Raw genomic sequence first — 16188 nt, 5'->3', positions numbered from 1 at the left:
AGAAAATTGGAAATTTGTGGTAAGGTGTTATGGGACTAAACTGCTCAGGTCATTCGTCCCTAAGCTTACGCAATGTTTAATCTAACTTAAACGAGCTTACGCTAAGAACAACACACACACCCATGCCCGAGAGAGGACTCGAACCTCCGACGAGGGAGCCGCATGAATCGTGACCAGACGCCAGCTTAAGAAATCACCTTCACTCTGCCAACGACCTTTTCAGAGGGCGGCGGAGAGCATAGTGGTTCAGGGCACTCTCTTCTCCTTGGGGTGGAAAACTGCCCCTAAATGCGGAAGAACTAGCAATGAAAAACGGTCATGATCATTTTTCTATTGGCAAAAGACTCCAACATAATCTCCCATTTGGATATCCTGGAGGAAACTGCCAAGGGAGAGGTGGCCATGATTGAAAGATTGAACAACCAACGAAACGATAATGTTCTACGAATTGGGACATGGAATGTCAAAAGTTTGAAGGTGGTAGGGAAGGGAAATGCAAAGGCTCATTCGACAAATGGGAGGGGTCAGTGAAGTGAAACGGAAAGAAGACAAAGGCTTTATGGTCAAATAAGTATAGGGTAATATCAACAGCACCAGAAAATTGTATAATGGAAGTAGGACTCGTTATGAATCTAAAGTTGGGGCAGAGCGTGTATTACTGTGAACAGTTCAATGACAGGTTGGTTATTATCACAATCCCCAGCAAACCAACATTGGCTACCGTAGTCCAGGTATACAAGCCGACGTCGCAAGCTGAAGATGAAGAGATAGAGAAAGTATATGAGGATACTGAAAGGGTAATACTTGGGTAGAGGGGGATGAATATGTAATAGTCGTGAGGGACTGGAATGGAATTGTGGGGGAAGGAGAAGAAGAACAGGTTACAGGAATAAGGAATGAGAGAGAGAGAAAGACTAATTGAGTTCTGTAATAAATGCCAGCTAATAATAGCGTATACCCTGTTTAAGAATCACAGCCGGCCGCGGTGGTCTAGCGGTTCTAGGCGCGCAGTCCGGAACCGCGCGACTGCTACGGTCGCAGGTTCGAATCCTGCCTCGGGCATGGATGTGTGTGTGATGTCCTTAGGTTAGTTAGGTTTAAGTAGTTCTAAGTTCTAGGGGACTGATGACCGCAGTAGTTAAGTCTCATAGTGATCAGAGCCATTTGAACCAATTTTTTAAAGAATCACTAGAGGAGGAGGTATACTTAGAAAAGGCCTATTGATACGGGAAGATTTCAGGTATATTACACCATGGTCAGACAGAGATTTCGAAAACATATACTGGATTGTAAGGCGTACCCAGGAGCAGATATAGATTCCGATAACAAAAAGTAGTAGTGGTGCAGAGTAGACTGAAGTTTAATGAATTAGTCAGGAAGAATTAATAAGGGAGGAATTGGGATACGGAAATACTAAGGAATGACGAGATTCGCTTGAAGCTCTCTACGGCTGCAAATACAGCTAGAAGTAAGGGCTAAGTAGACACAGCAGTCGAAGGGGAATGGTAATATCCCAAAAGGGCAATCAGGGAAGTTGAAAGACAAACATAGTTACAAGGAAGGTAACGGCGAAACGACCAAGGGCATCAGAAGAAATACTTCATCTGATCGATGTAAGAAGGAAGTACAAACATGTTCAGCTACATTCGGAATAAAAAAAATACAGATCGCTGAGTAATAAAATGAACAGGAAGAGCAGGGAAGCTAGGACGAAATGGCTGCTTAAAGAATGTGTAGAAATCGAAAAGGAAATGATTGTCGGAAGGACTGACTCAGCGTATAAGAAAGTCAGAACGATCTTCAGTGAAATTAAGAACAAGGGTGATAACATTAAGAGAACAACGGATATTCCACTGTTACATGCAGAGGAGAGAGCGGATAGGCAGAAAGCATACATTGAAAGCCGCTACGAGGGTGAAGATTTGTCAGATGTGATAGAGGAAGAAACAATAGTCGATTTAGAAGAGATTGGTTAACTAGTATTAGAATCAGAATTTAGGAATGCTTTGGAGGACCTAAGATCAAATAAGGCAGAAGGGATAGATAACATTCTATCAGAATTTCTAAAATCACTTGAGGAAGTGACAAGAAAATGACTGTTCACGTGTGTAAAATGTATGTTTCTGGCGACATACCATTTGACTTTCGAAAAAATATCACCCATACCGTTCCGAAGACTGCAAGAACTGATAAGTGCGAGAATTACCGCACAGGCAAATTAACACCTGATGCATCGAAATTGCTGCCAACAACAGTATACATAAGAATGGAAAAGGAAATTGAGTTTGTGTTAGATGACGATCAGTGTCGCTTTAGGAAAGGTAAAGGCACCAGACAGACTATTCTGACCCTGCAGTTGGTAACGGAAACAAGACTAAAGGAAAATCAAGACAAGGTCATAGGATTTGTCGAACTGGAAAAAGCGTTCGACAACGTAAAATGGTGCAAGATGTTCGAAATTCTGAGGAAAATAGGAGTAAGCTATAGGGAGATACGGGTAATGTACAATATGTACAAGAGCCAAGAGGAAGTAATAAGAGTGTACGACGAAGAACAAAGTGCTCTGATTAAAATGGTGTGAGACAGTTCAAATGGTTCAAATGGCTCTGAGCACTATGGGACTTAACATCTCAGCTGATCAGTCCCCTAGAACTTAGGGCTACCTAAAAGTAACTAACCTAAGGACACCACGCACATCCATGCCCGAGGCAGGATTCGAACCTGCGACCGTAGCAGTCGCGCGGTTCCGGACTGAATCGCCTAGAACCGCTTGGCCACCGCAGCCGGCTGTAAGACAGTGATGTAGTCTTTCGACCCCACTGGTTATTTCAACATCGTAGAAGAAATAATGGAAATACACAAAAGGTTCAGCAGTGGAATTAAAATTCAAGGTGAAATTAACAATGACACTGTTCGGTGATGAAATTACTATCCTGAGTGAAACTGAATAAGAATTACACAATGTGCTGAATGGAATGAACAGTCTGATGAGTACAGAATATGGGCTGGGAGTAAATCGAAGAAGGACGATAGTAATGAGAAGTATCAGAAATGAGAACAGCAAGAAAGTTAACATCGGGATTGATGGTCATGAAGTAGATGAAGTTAAGGAATTCTGCTACCAAGACAGCGAAATAACAAATGACGGACGGAACAAGGAGGACATCAAAAGCAGACCAGCACTGGAAAAAAGTGCATTCCTTTGCAAGAGAAGTCTAATAGTTTCAAATACAGGCGTCAATTTGAGGAAGAAATTTCTGAGAATTTATGTTTAGAACACAGCTTTGTACGGTAGTGAACCATGGATTATGGGAAAACCGGATCAGAAGAGAATCAAAGCATTTGAGATGTGATGCTACAGGCGAATGTTAAAAATTAGGTGTACTTATGATGTAAGGAACGCGGAGATTCTGCGCAGAATCGGAGAAAAAGGAATATGTCGAAACCCTGTCATGGTGAAGGGCAGGATGACAGGACATCTATTAACACATCAGTGAATTAGTTCCATGTTACTAGAGGGAGTTGCAATGGGGAAAAATTGTAAAGGAAGACAGATATTGGAATACATCGCAAATTGGGGACGTAGTTTGCAAGTGCTACTCTGAGATGAAGAGGTTCGCACAAGAGAGGAATTTGTGGCTGGTCGCAACAAACCAGTCAGAAGCCTCATGACACACAAAAAAATGCTCAGCTTTGAACGCGACAGGCTGAAAGTATTTAAAACTGTATAAACGATTGGTGACTCTTTACACAGAGAACTGTCGACTTCCTCGAAGTAAGAGCCCACTAGAAGAGTCCCTCTGACTGAACACCCGATTACATGAGGTTATAAAAGGGACTACTGGGCCGCAACTTAGACGCTTCCGTAGTCCCCTACAGGGGACATCAAAGCTGTTGGTCCCTTCGCTGTCTTGTGTACTGGCTGACAGCGTGCACCAACTGTCGACATCGTCTTCGCCAAGACAGCAGCGTCCTGCACCACACCATGGCGCAGAGATTAGTTGTGTAACCCAGCTTTGGGCTTCTGCCACAATAACTGTAAATACTTCATTTTATTTTCGCTTTTTTTAATTATCCTATTTCGAATTTAATTAATGCGAGTTGGAGACTGACACACTGTTGGATTCATGTTTTACTGGCACGTGGACGCCCGTTCCCAGATTGTTGGACTTCCTTAAATTTTATTATCTGGCTCTGGCGAGGCTTAAATGTTTGAAGATCTCTGACTGACCCTATCTTAATTTGTTAAAATTCTTTTTGGGTTTTATTTTCTGGCTGTGGCCAATTTCTTTCAACTACATGGGCTTATTGATGTAGAGACAATATATTAATGGGATGCCTTTACAAGTATAACTAACTGACTTTGTTACCCATCACATTCTTAGTTTCACATTAGTTAGGATCCCGTTTGTAGATCTGAATTGAGGTAGAAGATTCTAGAAGACCAACTGGTCTTCTTTATCACAATGTTTACGCTGCATGTTGGCATCGATAGTTTTTTTTCCTTTTTTTCCCTAAATGTGTAAATTCAAAACTAGAATAAATTCCGTTACTTCTTGTTCAAGTTTTAAGTGCCCTGTCGGCTTCTTCTTAAATTACCAGAGAATTTTGGTTGGTTTGAGTCCGTTATATGCGGAAATAGCCATTGGGTGTATTCAGAAATGCCTGTTCTAAACCATGATGTTTGCTCTCTTTTATAAGAAATGTTTTGTAAATTATGAATGATGTTTACGTGAACCCTTGTCCAGTGCTTCCACGAAATTTATCCTGAATTTCTGGGCGCCATTTGAGGGACATCTGCCTCGCCAACTGCTAGCCACCCAGCCTGTGTAGTCGGGGCGAATTTTGTGTTTTGAAATGTGAATCATTGTCATCCCCTTTTGATTGCGTATTCGGATTCTACGCCAAACAGGTCATCGTTTGTCATTTGAGGGAGATGGCGTTATAATCGAGCAACATCAAGTGTGCCTGTTCTTGCAATTAAGAAGCGACGTATATGATTCTGCATTTTTATTTACGGTGTAAATGCAAACATTTGTGACCTAATGGTCGAAAATTTGGAAATGTGTGGTAAGTTCCTATGGGACCAAACTGTTGAGGCCATCAGTCCCTAGGCTCACACACGACTTAATCTAACTTAAACTATGTTACGCTAAGTTCGACACACAGACACACACACAAACACACACACAACACACCACACAACACACACATTTATGCCCGAGGGAGGACTCGAACCTCCACCGGAGGGGGGGGGGGGGGGGGAATTGGCGAGAGCTGTGCGAACCTTGGCAGGCACCTGAGCACCTGAGACCACGCGGCTGCACCGCGCGGCTCCAGTGGTTGACTTTTGCGTTGCAGAGGTTGATATTTATGTTTGAAATTTCCTTCAGTGTTGTAAATTTGTTTCAATGTCTGATTAGAAACTCGTTTAGCGTGATTCTGCAGCAACGACGTAGATGTAATAATTTTCTGTTCACATCGAGGTGCTTGATGTCACTGAGACCCATTGCCTCTCTGCACTGCGATGCTTCGTATCTTTGAGTTAATTAGCCTTTCACCATTACTGTCCTTGATTTCGGTCCTGGATAGAAAAACGTCGGTACAAGGAGGGTAACTGCGAAGAAACAATGGTAACAGAAAAAATGCTTCAGTTGATCGGTGAAAGAAGGAAGTGTAAAAATGTTCAGGGGAATTCAGGAATACGCAAATATGTCTCTTAGGAATGAAATAAATAAGATGTGAATGGAAGCTAAGGTGAAATGGCTGCATGAAAAATGTGATAAATCGGAAACAAATTTACTGTCGGGAGGACGACGTAGCATACGGAAAAGTAAAAAACAATCTTCGGTGGAATTAAAAGCAGGGCTGCAACATTAAGAGTGCAATGAGAATTCCTGTGTTAAATGAAGAGGGGAAAGCGAATAGGAAGACAGAATACATAGAGCGCCAGTATGAAGAGGAGGAGTTAACTGATGGCATGATAGATGAAGAAACAGCAGTCGATAGGGAAGTGATAGGAGTCTAGTTTTAGAATCGTAATTTAGAACTGCTTTGGAAGTCTTGAAACGAAATAGGGCAGACTGAATTGATAACATTTTATCGGTATTTCTAAAATCATTGGGGGAAGTGGCAAGAGAACAATTATTCACGTTCATGTGTAGAATGTATGAGACTGGTGATATAACACCAGAAAATTCCCAAGAATGCAACAGGCTACAAGTGTGAGAGTTATCACACAATCAGCTTAAAAGCTCAGTAGTTCAAAATAATATAGAGAACAAAGGAAAAGAAAATTGAGAATCTGATAGGTGACGATCAGTTTGGCTTTACGAAAGGTAAGGGTATCAGGGAGACAATTTTGCGGTTTCAATTGATAATGGAAGAAAAATCAAAACACTTTCATACAATTGGTTCAAATGGCTGTGAGCACTATGGGACTTAACTACTGCGCTCATCAGTCCCCTAGAACTTAGAACTACTTAAACCTAACTAACCTAAGGACATCACACACATTCATGCCCGAGGCAGGATTCGAACCTGCGACCGTGGCAGTCGCGCGGTTCCGGACTGCGCGCCTAGAACCGCTAGACCCCCGCGGCTGGCTTTCATAGAAGTGAATTATCTCAATTTGAGAGAGCTGAAAGGCGATCTGCTTAAATGTTAAAAGCCGTTGAACAGCCAGGTTAGCATAAAATATATTTTTATTTACAACATACAGGTTCAAGAGGCTACGCTGTCATCCTCATGTCTGTAAGAAATTGCATGCACAAGGGATTTATCTCATATTTAAGGTGTAATATTTGACATAAAAGTATTTGTTGGTATTACAAAAACCGAAAGTGGTCCTGTACATTTACATAACATTAAATTCTTTATATTATACGACATGTTCATATTACGCTGACACCACATAAGAGATCAAGGGGTTAAGAAAGCACATTATGAAAGCTTTGTCATATCTAAAATTTTCAGAAAACAAGAAGTGTATTTGGCAAAAGGCTATATCGATAAATATAATGTTAACAGTTGCTTGTTGCAACATACAACCACGGTACACAACAGCACAAGTGTTTACATATGCTGAACATGCTATAAACTGTGCGAATCCACTACAAATGGCGCATAAATACCCACTTAGTATTCCCTCTGACTCGAACAGCATCGGATACGTACTCCAAATGTATTGTAATTGCAAGTCATCATGAAGCGAAACCGTGGTTTCCAAAGAGCGTTTGAGGTCTCATACATAACTGAAGCGACGAACGAAAAATTTGTACCATTACGAGCATTTGTCGCTTCACTTTATATATATATTCATTAGTCTTCTGACTGGCTTGGCACGACCCACAACTATTCTTTCCTGTGCCAACCTGCTCATCTCAGAGTAGCTCTTGCAACCTACGTCCTCAATTATGTGCTGGATGTATTCCTGTCTCTGTCTTCGTCTACAGTTTTTACATTCTACAGCTCCCTCTAGTAGCATGGAGAGTATTCCTTGATATCTTAACAGATGTTATATCATCCTGTCACTTCTTCTTGTCACCGTTTTCATATACAGGGTGTTACAAAAAGGTACGGCCAAACTTTCAGGAAACATTCCTCACACACAAAGAAAGAAAATATGTTATGTGGACCTGTGTCCGGAAACGCTTACTTTCTAAGTTAGACCTTATTTTATTACTTCTCTTCAAATCACATTAATCAGGGAATGGAAACACACAGCAACAGAACGTACCAAAGTGACTTCAAACACTTTGTTACAGGAAATGTTCAAAACGTCTTTCGTTAGCGAGGATACATGCATCCACCCTCCGTCGCATGGAATTCCTGATGCGCTGATGCAGCCCTGGAGAATAGCGTATTATATCACAGCCATCCACAATACGAGCACGAAGAGTCTCTACATTTGGTACCGGGGTTGCGTAGACAAGAGCTTTCAAATGCCCCCATAAATGAAAGTCAAGAGGGTTGAGGTCAGGAGAGCGTGGAGCCCATGGAACTGGTCCGCCTCTACCTATCCATCGGTCACCGAATCTGTTGTTGAGAAGCGTACGAACACTTCGACTGAAATATGCAGGAGCTCCATCGTGCATGAACCACATGTTGTGTCGAACTTGTATTCTAGCAGCACAGGCAGAGTATCCCGTATGAAATCATGATAACGTGCTCCATTGAGCGTAGGTGGAAGAACATGGGGCCCAATCGAGACATCACCAACAATGACTGCCCAAACGTACACAGAAAATCTGTGTTGATGACGTGATTGCACAATTGCGTGCGGATTCTCGTCAGCCCACACATGTTGATTGTGAACATTTACAATATGATCACGTTGGAATGAAGCCTCATCCGTAAAGAGAACATTTGCACTGAAATGAGGATTGACCCATTGTTGGATGAACCATTCGCGGAAGTGTACCCGTATAGGCCAATCAGCTGCTGATAGTGCCTGCACACGCTGTGTATGGTACGGAAACAACTGCTTCTCCCGTAGCACTCTCCATACAATCACGTGGTCAACGTTACCTTGTACAGCAGCAACTTCTATGACGCTGACATTAGGGTTATCGTCAACTGCACGAAGAATTGCCTCGTCCATTGCAGGTGTCCTTGTCGTTCTAGGTCTTCCCCAGTCGCGAGTCATCGGCTGGATTGTTCCGTGCTCCCTAAGACGCCGATCAATTGCTTCGAATGTCTTCCTGTCGGGACACCTTCGTTCTGGAAATCTGTCTCGATGCAAACGTACCGCGCCACGGCTATTGCCCCGTGCTAATCCATACATCAATTGGGCATCTGCCAATTCCCCATTTGTAAACATTCTACTGACTGCAAAAGCACGTTCGTGGTGAACACTAACCCGTTGATGCTACGTACTGATGTGCTTGATGCTAGTACTGTAGAGCAATGAGTCGCATGTCAACACAAGCACCGAAGTCAACATTACCTTCCTTCACTGACGAAACTAAAATGAGCTCTAACATGGAAATTAAGCGTTTCCGGACACATGTCCACATAACATATTTTCTTCCATTGTGTGTGAGGAATGTTTCCAGAAAGTTTGGCCGTACCTTTTTGTAACACCCTGTATATTCCCTTCCTCACCAATGGTGCATTGAACTTCCTCTTTCCTTGTCTCATCAGTCCACCTAATTTTCAACATTCTTCTGTTAAATCACATCTCAAATGCTCGATTCTCTTCTTTTCCGGTTTCCCCACAGACCATGTTTCACTACCACACAATACTGTGCCTCAAACGTACCTTCTCGAAAATATCTTCTCTTGGCAGGGAATGCAGTTTTTGCCAGTCCTTGTCTGCTTTTTATGTCCTCCGTGCTCTGTCTGTCACCGGCTGTTTTGCTGACTAGGTAGATGACTTTCTTAATTTCATCTATTTCATCATCACCCGTCTGTCGTTGTTCTCATTCCGGCCACTTCTGATTACTTTCGTTTTGTTCGATTTACTCTCAATCAATTTTCTCATTAGACTGTTCATTCTGTCGAGCCGATCCTGTAAGCCTTCATCAATTTTACTGTGGGTAGCAGTGACATGAGCGAATCGTATCATTTTTATACCTTTACATTGAATTTTAATTCTACTCTTGAATGTTCCCTTTATGTACGTCATTGCTTTATCGATGTATAGAGTAAAGAGTAGGGGTAAAAGACTTCAACTCTGTCTTACACCCTTTTTAATGCGAGCCCTTCGTTCTTGGTCTTCCACTCGTACTGTTCCGCCTTCGCTCTTGGAGATATTGGATATTACCCGTCTTTCTATATAGATAACCCGTATTCTTCTTCGAATTTCGAAAATCTTGCACAATCTGACATTGTAAAAGCCTTTTTTCCAAGTCGACAAATCTTATGAACGTATCTTGATTTTTCGCGGTTACATTTGATGACGCGAAAATGCTTTCACAGCAGTGAAAAGCCTGTAACAGTCATCAACACGAACAACAAGAAACGCAGAGTACTACAATAGTCTCAGAAGCAAAAGTACTGAGTAGTAGTTTACTGATGCTGATCCAACAGCTGAGTGCAGCCTTGTTGTCCTGCTCTTCCACTGCAATCAGCGATGAAGGTACATAACAGAAAACTCTGCCTCAGTAAATCTGTCCATACTGTGAGTATCGCCGTTAACGTACGACTAACTCGGCTGGAGAAGCAAACCGAAGACAATACCTACATCTAAATCTGCATGTATATGATTAAGCTGCTATTCACAATTGTCTGGCAGGGTGCTCATCGAACAACTTTCAAGCCATTTCTCTACCGTTCCATCCTCAAACAGCGCGGGGTAGTCTAACACTTAAACCTTTCGTACTAGTTTTGACTCCTGTATTTTATAATGATGATCTCTTCTCGGTTCTGCCAATAAACTGCAGTCTTTGATTCGCTCTATGCACAATGATATATCTGTGAAGATTATAGTTTAAGTTAATCGTAACTGTAAATTGTATTTAGTTGAGTTCACAGCTTTCAGTTTTGTGTGACTGAAACATAGCGGAATCCTTTTAGTACCCAAAAGGATGGCTTCATAATATTCATTATTTGAAGTCAATTACCTCGTTTCCCACAATACAGATATCTTCCCTAAATGATTTTGCAATTGGCTTTGATCTTCTGATGACTTTCCAAGACATAATCGAGTCGTGATGAAGAAGGCTTGAGGACAAACAGCAATTTTCGTCACTGATAAGAACACGTTTCTTCCCAGACAAGACACGCTGTACAGCTCGTCTACGTTTGGACTGTTTTGCACATGTATTAATTAGTGTAGATATGAAGATATATCACTCTAAGAAGTCATAGCAATTGAAATGACTCAATCACAAGCCAAAGGAGACCAAAGCTTGCTTGTACCAATGTACTCAGAAAATACAACTTAACTACCTCCGTTATGTTGTCGATGAAGTTCGTCTTCACCCTTTATGCTGGATTAGCTTAGGGACGTTGTGGGCCTGACATAAGCCTGCACCTTCCTGTGATCGGCATCGCTGTTGCATTAACAACTATACCTGCACGCATATTCCAAAAGACACATTACGCTGCGAGGCTTAGCGTACCGGAGTGCGACTGTCGTCTCATCCATCTCTTGCTCCTGGTGCGAATGGTAAACGCATACACTGCGGTGACATAAGTCATGGGGTAGCGATTTGCAATTATATAGACTGCGGTAGTATTGGGTACACGAGGGATGAAAGAGCTGTGCATTGCCTGAGCTGTCACGTCGCCTTTGGTGATTCTTGTCAAAAGGAGTTCAAATGGTTCAAATGGCTCTGAGCACTATGGGACTTAACATCTGTGGTCATCAGTCCCCTAGAACTTAGAACTATTTAAACCTAACTAACCTAAGGACATCACACACATCCATGCCCGAGGCAGGATTCGAACCTGCGACCGTAGCGGTCGCGCGGTTCCAGACTGAAGCGCCTAGAACCGCACGGCCACACCGTCCGGCTCAAAAGGTGTGAAACGTGATTATCACCCTACGACGGGAATTAAGACTTTGAATGTGGGATGGTAGTTGGAGCTAAAAGCATGGGACATTCCGTTTCAGAAATCGTTAGTGAATTCAATATTCTAACATCGACAGTGTTACGAGAGCGCCGAGAATAGCAGATTTCAGGCATTACCTCTCACAATGGGTAACGCATTGGCCGACGGCCTTCAATTGACGACCAAGAGCAGTGGCGTCCGCGTAGAGTTGACAGTGCTAACAGGCAAACAACAATGCGTGAAATAACGCAGCAATCGTAGTGACGTACGACGAAAGTATCAGTTATAAGTGCGGCAATATTTTGCGTTAATGGGCTACGGGAGAAGACGACCGACACGAGTGTCTTTGGGAACAGCACGTCATCTCTAGCAGCGCCTCTTCTGGCTCATGAGCATATCTGTTGGAACCTAGGCGACTGGGAAACCATGGGCTGGTCACATTAGTCCCGATTACAGTTGATAAGAACTGATGGTAATGTTCGAGTGTGGCGCATACCCCACCAAGACATTGACCCGAGTTGCCAACAAGTCACTGTGAAGGCTGGCGGTGGCACTTTAATGGTGTGGGCTATGTTTACATTTAACGGATTCGTTCCACAGGTCCAAATGAACCGATTATTGAAATGCTTATGATCCGTACTTGGAGGTCATTCGCAGCCACTCAGGGTCTTCAAGATTCCAAACAATGATGAAATTTTTATCTATGACAGTGCGTCATGTCACTCGGCCATAATTTTTTGCGATTTGTTTGAACAACATTGTGGACAGTTAGACAAAAACATTTGGCAGCCCAGATACAGACGTAGAATATAATCCAGAGGTCAGTTCGGGCAAAAAAATCCTGCAGTGGCAACACTTCCGCAATTATGGACGGCTTAGTCACAGCGTGGCTCAGAATCTCTGCAGGGAATTTCCAAAGGCTTATAGGTTTCATTCCATCTCAAGCACATGCACTACGCCGGGCGATAGGAGGTGTGAAACGATATAACGAGTAGGAGATGTCCTTTGACATTCGTCATCTCAGTTTAGAACGACTGTTGGTTAAATCTCCATACAACTTGGAACCTCTCCAATTTTATCGACATTGTCATTTTTTGAGATATATGTAGGAATTCATGCTACCGTAAATTGAACAATAAGGCGCACCATAATACTTCTCTTGTAGCGTCTGCAACGGGAGATGAGTGATCGTCTCTGCTACGTTTCTGCCATTACTACACGAACGCGTCACGCAAGACGACGGTATACTTTGCATCTTCATTATTTGTTCTATCAGCCAAATCTAATACGAGAAGCGAGAATGAAGTATCGGTTGTATGAGTCTTCTGCGCGTTTACATCTATAGTAGGTGGACTACCACTTCAAAGAGTGTGACAGTCTTAAGAATGTTGCACTTCAAATCGTTGCGCACGAGTATTCCTAGCTATTTAATGAATCTAAAGTTTCCAGCAATCGTTCGGTAGGCAGTACAAGCAAAAGAAAAAAAAATCATGGGAACGTTGCCACAAACGTCAGTAGCAGGGGAAGGCCACTGTGACCCACTCTGCATTATTCCAAAATTTATTCAAGATGGCGGATCCAAGAAGATAGACGTCGCAACGACATCATGGTGGTAAGTGCAAATTATAGCGGGAAAAATAGATCAATCAGACGACCTTCACTAATCGAAATAATCCAACCACCACTTCTTCCTTGGAATTGTTGGGAAAACGATTCAGCCTGTGCTGGGCTGCTGGACAGAATGCATGCGTTGTTTATTTAAGCTAATTAAGTTGTTATAGACAGTAGTTCGATCCAGTCAGTTCACCATGTGGTCCGGAGTACAATTGACATAACATACAGCACCACCACCAGAGGGCATTGCCTTCCGTCCCCCTATCCACTCCCCACGACAAAATCCTAGATGGTGGTCTGGGGGGAAAAGGTGGGAACCAATAGGAACCCAGAATCCAGGCTGGCTGGGGTGGCCGAGCGGTTCTATGCGCTATAGTCTGGAACCGCCTGACCGCTACGGTCGCAGGTTCGAATCCTACCCCGGGTATGTATGTGTGTGATGTCCTTAGGTTAGTTAGGTTTAAGTAGTTCTAAGTTCTAGGGGACTGATGGCCTCAGTAGTTAAGTCCCATAGTGCTCAGAGCCATTTGAACCTGAATCCAGTCAGTTATTAGACTTTTGCCAGTAGGATAGCGATATCTGGTAATGGCATTGGAGGGGTATATGGCAGGCTCAGCAGCTCTGTCACTGAGTTTCGCTCAGTCAGCCAGCAGCAGCAGAAGAAGGAGAAGAATAACCATGTGTTGTCAACAGCAGTCGCAATCCTGCACTGCCCTGCAGAACAGGAAGAAACGGAAAAGTAAGTATTACACATCACATCTTTGTCTGCAGTTAGCATTATTATTATTATTGGATGTTTTTGCATCTTGGTCCACATGTAATGCTTCCTCGACTTTGTTCAACAGTAACATTCAACACATATTAGCCTGAAGGTGTGGTGTCACCGCCAGACACCACACTTGCTAGGTGGTAGCTTAAATCGGCCGCGGTCCATTTAGTACATGTCGGACCCGCGTGTCGCCACTGTGTGACCGCAGACCGAGCGCCACCACAAGGCAGGTCTCGAGATACGGACTAGCACTCGCCCCAGTTGTACGACGACTTTGCTAGCAACTACACTGACGAAGCCTTTCTCTCATTTGCCGAGAGACAGTTAGAATAGCCTTCAGCTAAGTCCATGGCTACGACCTAGCAAGGCGCCATTAGCCTTACATGGTTTGATAGTGATCGTATGAAATGTCTCAACAAGAAGAACGATGTATACAACAAGGATAAATAAAAGTTAAGTATTCGAGGAGCTGCATACTTTTCATGTTAGAATTCACTACTTATCCTGTTCCAGAATTCACGCCCGTCTGCGTTAGATAGCGTGCATTTCGGCCCCGTCTATCTACAAGGTGTTGGCACATTTACCAACACATCAGAAGGGATGACCGCCTACATGTCGACCTCTGCCACGTCCAGACCTGCAGCATTCTCAGCTGCCATCTTATTGAGACCTGCACCGACATCTGTATCTGCAACAGGAACAACCTCCAGCATCTCTGAATGTGTAGCGGACACGGGGGATATTGTAGAGCACATGGTCCACTTGCTGGAACAGGATACAAAGCTAATGTTGTCTGTCCCACTAATCGATTTAACTGATGAGGACACGCACTCTGCTCCCAACACATCGAATGCTGCAGGTGGTCCTAAACAACAGCAAGATGGAAGACAATACTGGTCACCGACGTACGACCCATCCCAGCAGAACTTTCCTGCGCTAGTGCAGGCACGGAGTGCAGATGCTGTGGATAAGAAGAACTATGATTTTCAGTTCTACATACACTTAACTTCCAGTGGAATGAAACGTGTAAACGCCGTTATAGAAGCACATCACGACTGGGACTTGCATGCAAGAACTGAAATTGAAAATGATTAGATGGATGTTAAAGTGCCTATTTCCGAGTTCAGCTGCGATGAAATATGTCGTGTACAGAGCTACATCAATCAGCAGATGACTACAGAGTATTATCTATCTCGTACACCCCTTCCCCACCCCGACCCCCAAACCCCCGACATTCGCCTTACTGGTGTGTCAGTGTCAATTACTACAGTGTATGATGGCTCTGCACTATGGGTGAAATTGGGTGACAAGTGTGTTTATCTCAGCATGCCTCAGTTATGAACTTATATGATCTGAATACTGCGCTACACCTCGCATTGCAGAGGCTGAGTCGTTAGTTGCTGATCATAGACCCTGAATACAATAATGTTGTAAACTTACTACGCGTGCATGGTGTACATGTTGATGATCTGAAGCAGTACCTTTGTTTGCACATGAATGCAGAATCAAAAGAGAAACTGATTAAATATGCTTGTGGAAAACCCGAATACTGTGAGACAGCCATTGGCTTGAGAGAGATACGCGTAGGATTTATTGCATATCAAAACGTTTTGGTTGGGAAATACTGTACAGGTGTGAAGAAAAAGGTACAGAAAAAGCCTGATGATTTTAATGAGTTATTGCATCCAGTGTACGATATTTAAATAAATAATGTATGCATATATAATCTCAAAATGTATTTTTGTTTTATTTCACACCTCTCTCATTATAGTCCAAGTATTACACTTATTAATATCATTATTTGTAGTGCTACGCCTTTAATAATACAGCAGCAGACAATTTTCCCAAACAACTCGTTACCAGAAATTGACAAAATGAATGATGAAGTTACCCTTCATAGGTAAAATATAGTTAGCTGTGATCAGCTACCAGAATACACTGCTGCCTATGCTCTAGTTCTACATGACTTAGTCCGCAGCTCGTGGTCGTGCGGTAGCGTTCTCGCTTCCCACGCCAGAGTTCGATTCCCGGCGGGGTCAGGGATTTTCTCTGCCTCGTGATGACTGGGTGTTGTGTGATGTCCTTAGGTTAGTTAGGTTTAAGTAGTTCTAAGTTCTAGGGGACTGATGACCATAGATGTTAAGTCCCATAGTGCTCAGAGCCATATATGACTTAGTGATCAGCTACTGCCCGCTCACCAACGTTGTGCAACGAGCTGTATAAACAAACAGGTGCTGCGCCATACCTAGAGCATTCCACAATGGCTTCTCTAGTTGTGAACATCACTGAAGACTCGTAGGGTTTAA

Source organism: Schistocerca serialis, chromosome 4 (assembly GCF_023864345.2).
Source record: "Schistocerca serialis cubense isolate TAMUIC-IGC-003099 chromosome 4, iqSchSeri2.2, whole genome shotgun sequence".
In the NCBI taxonomy this organism is placed as follows: domain Eukaryota; kingdom Metazoa; phylum Arthropoda; class Insecta; order Orthoptera; family Acrididae; genus Schistocerca; species Schistocerca serialis.
Note: the sequence above shows the minus strand (reverse complement) of the source record.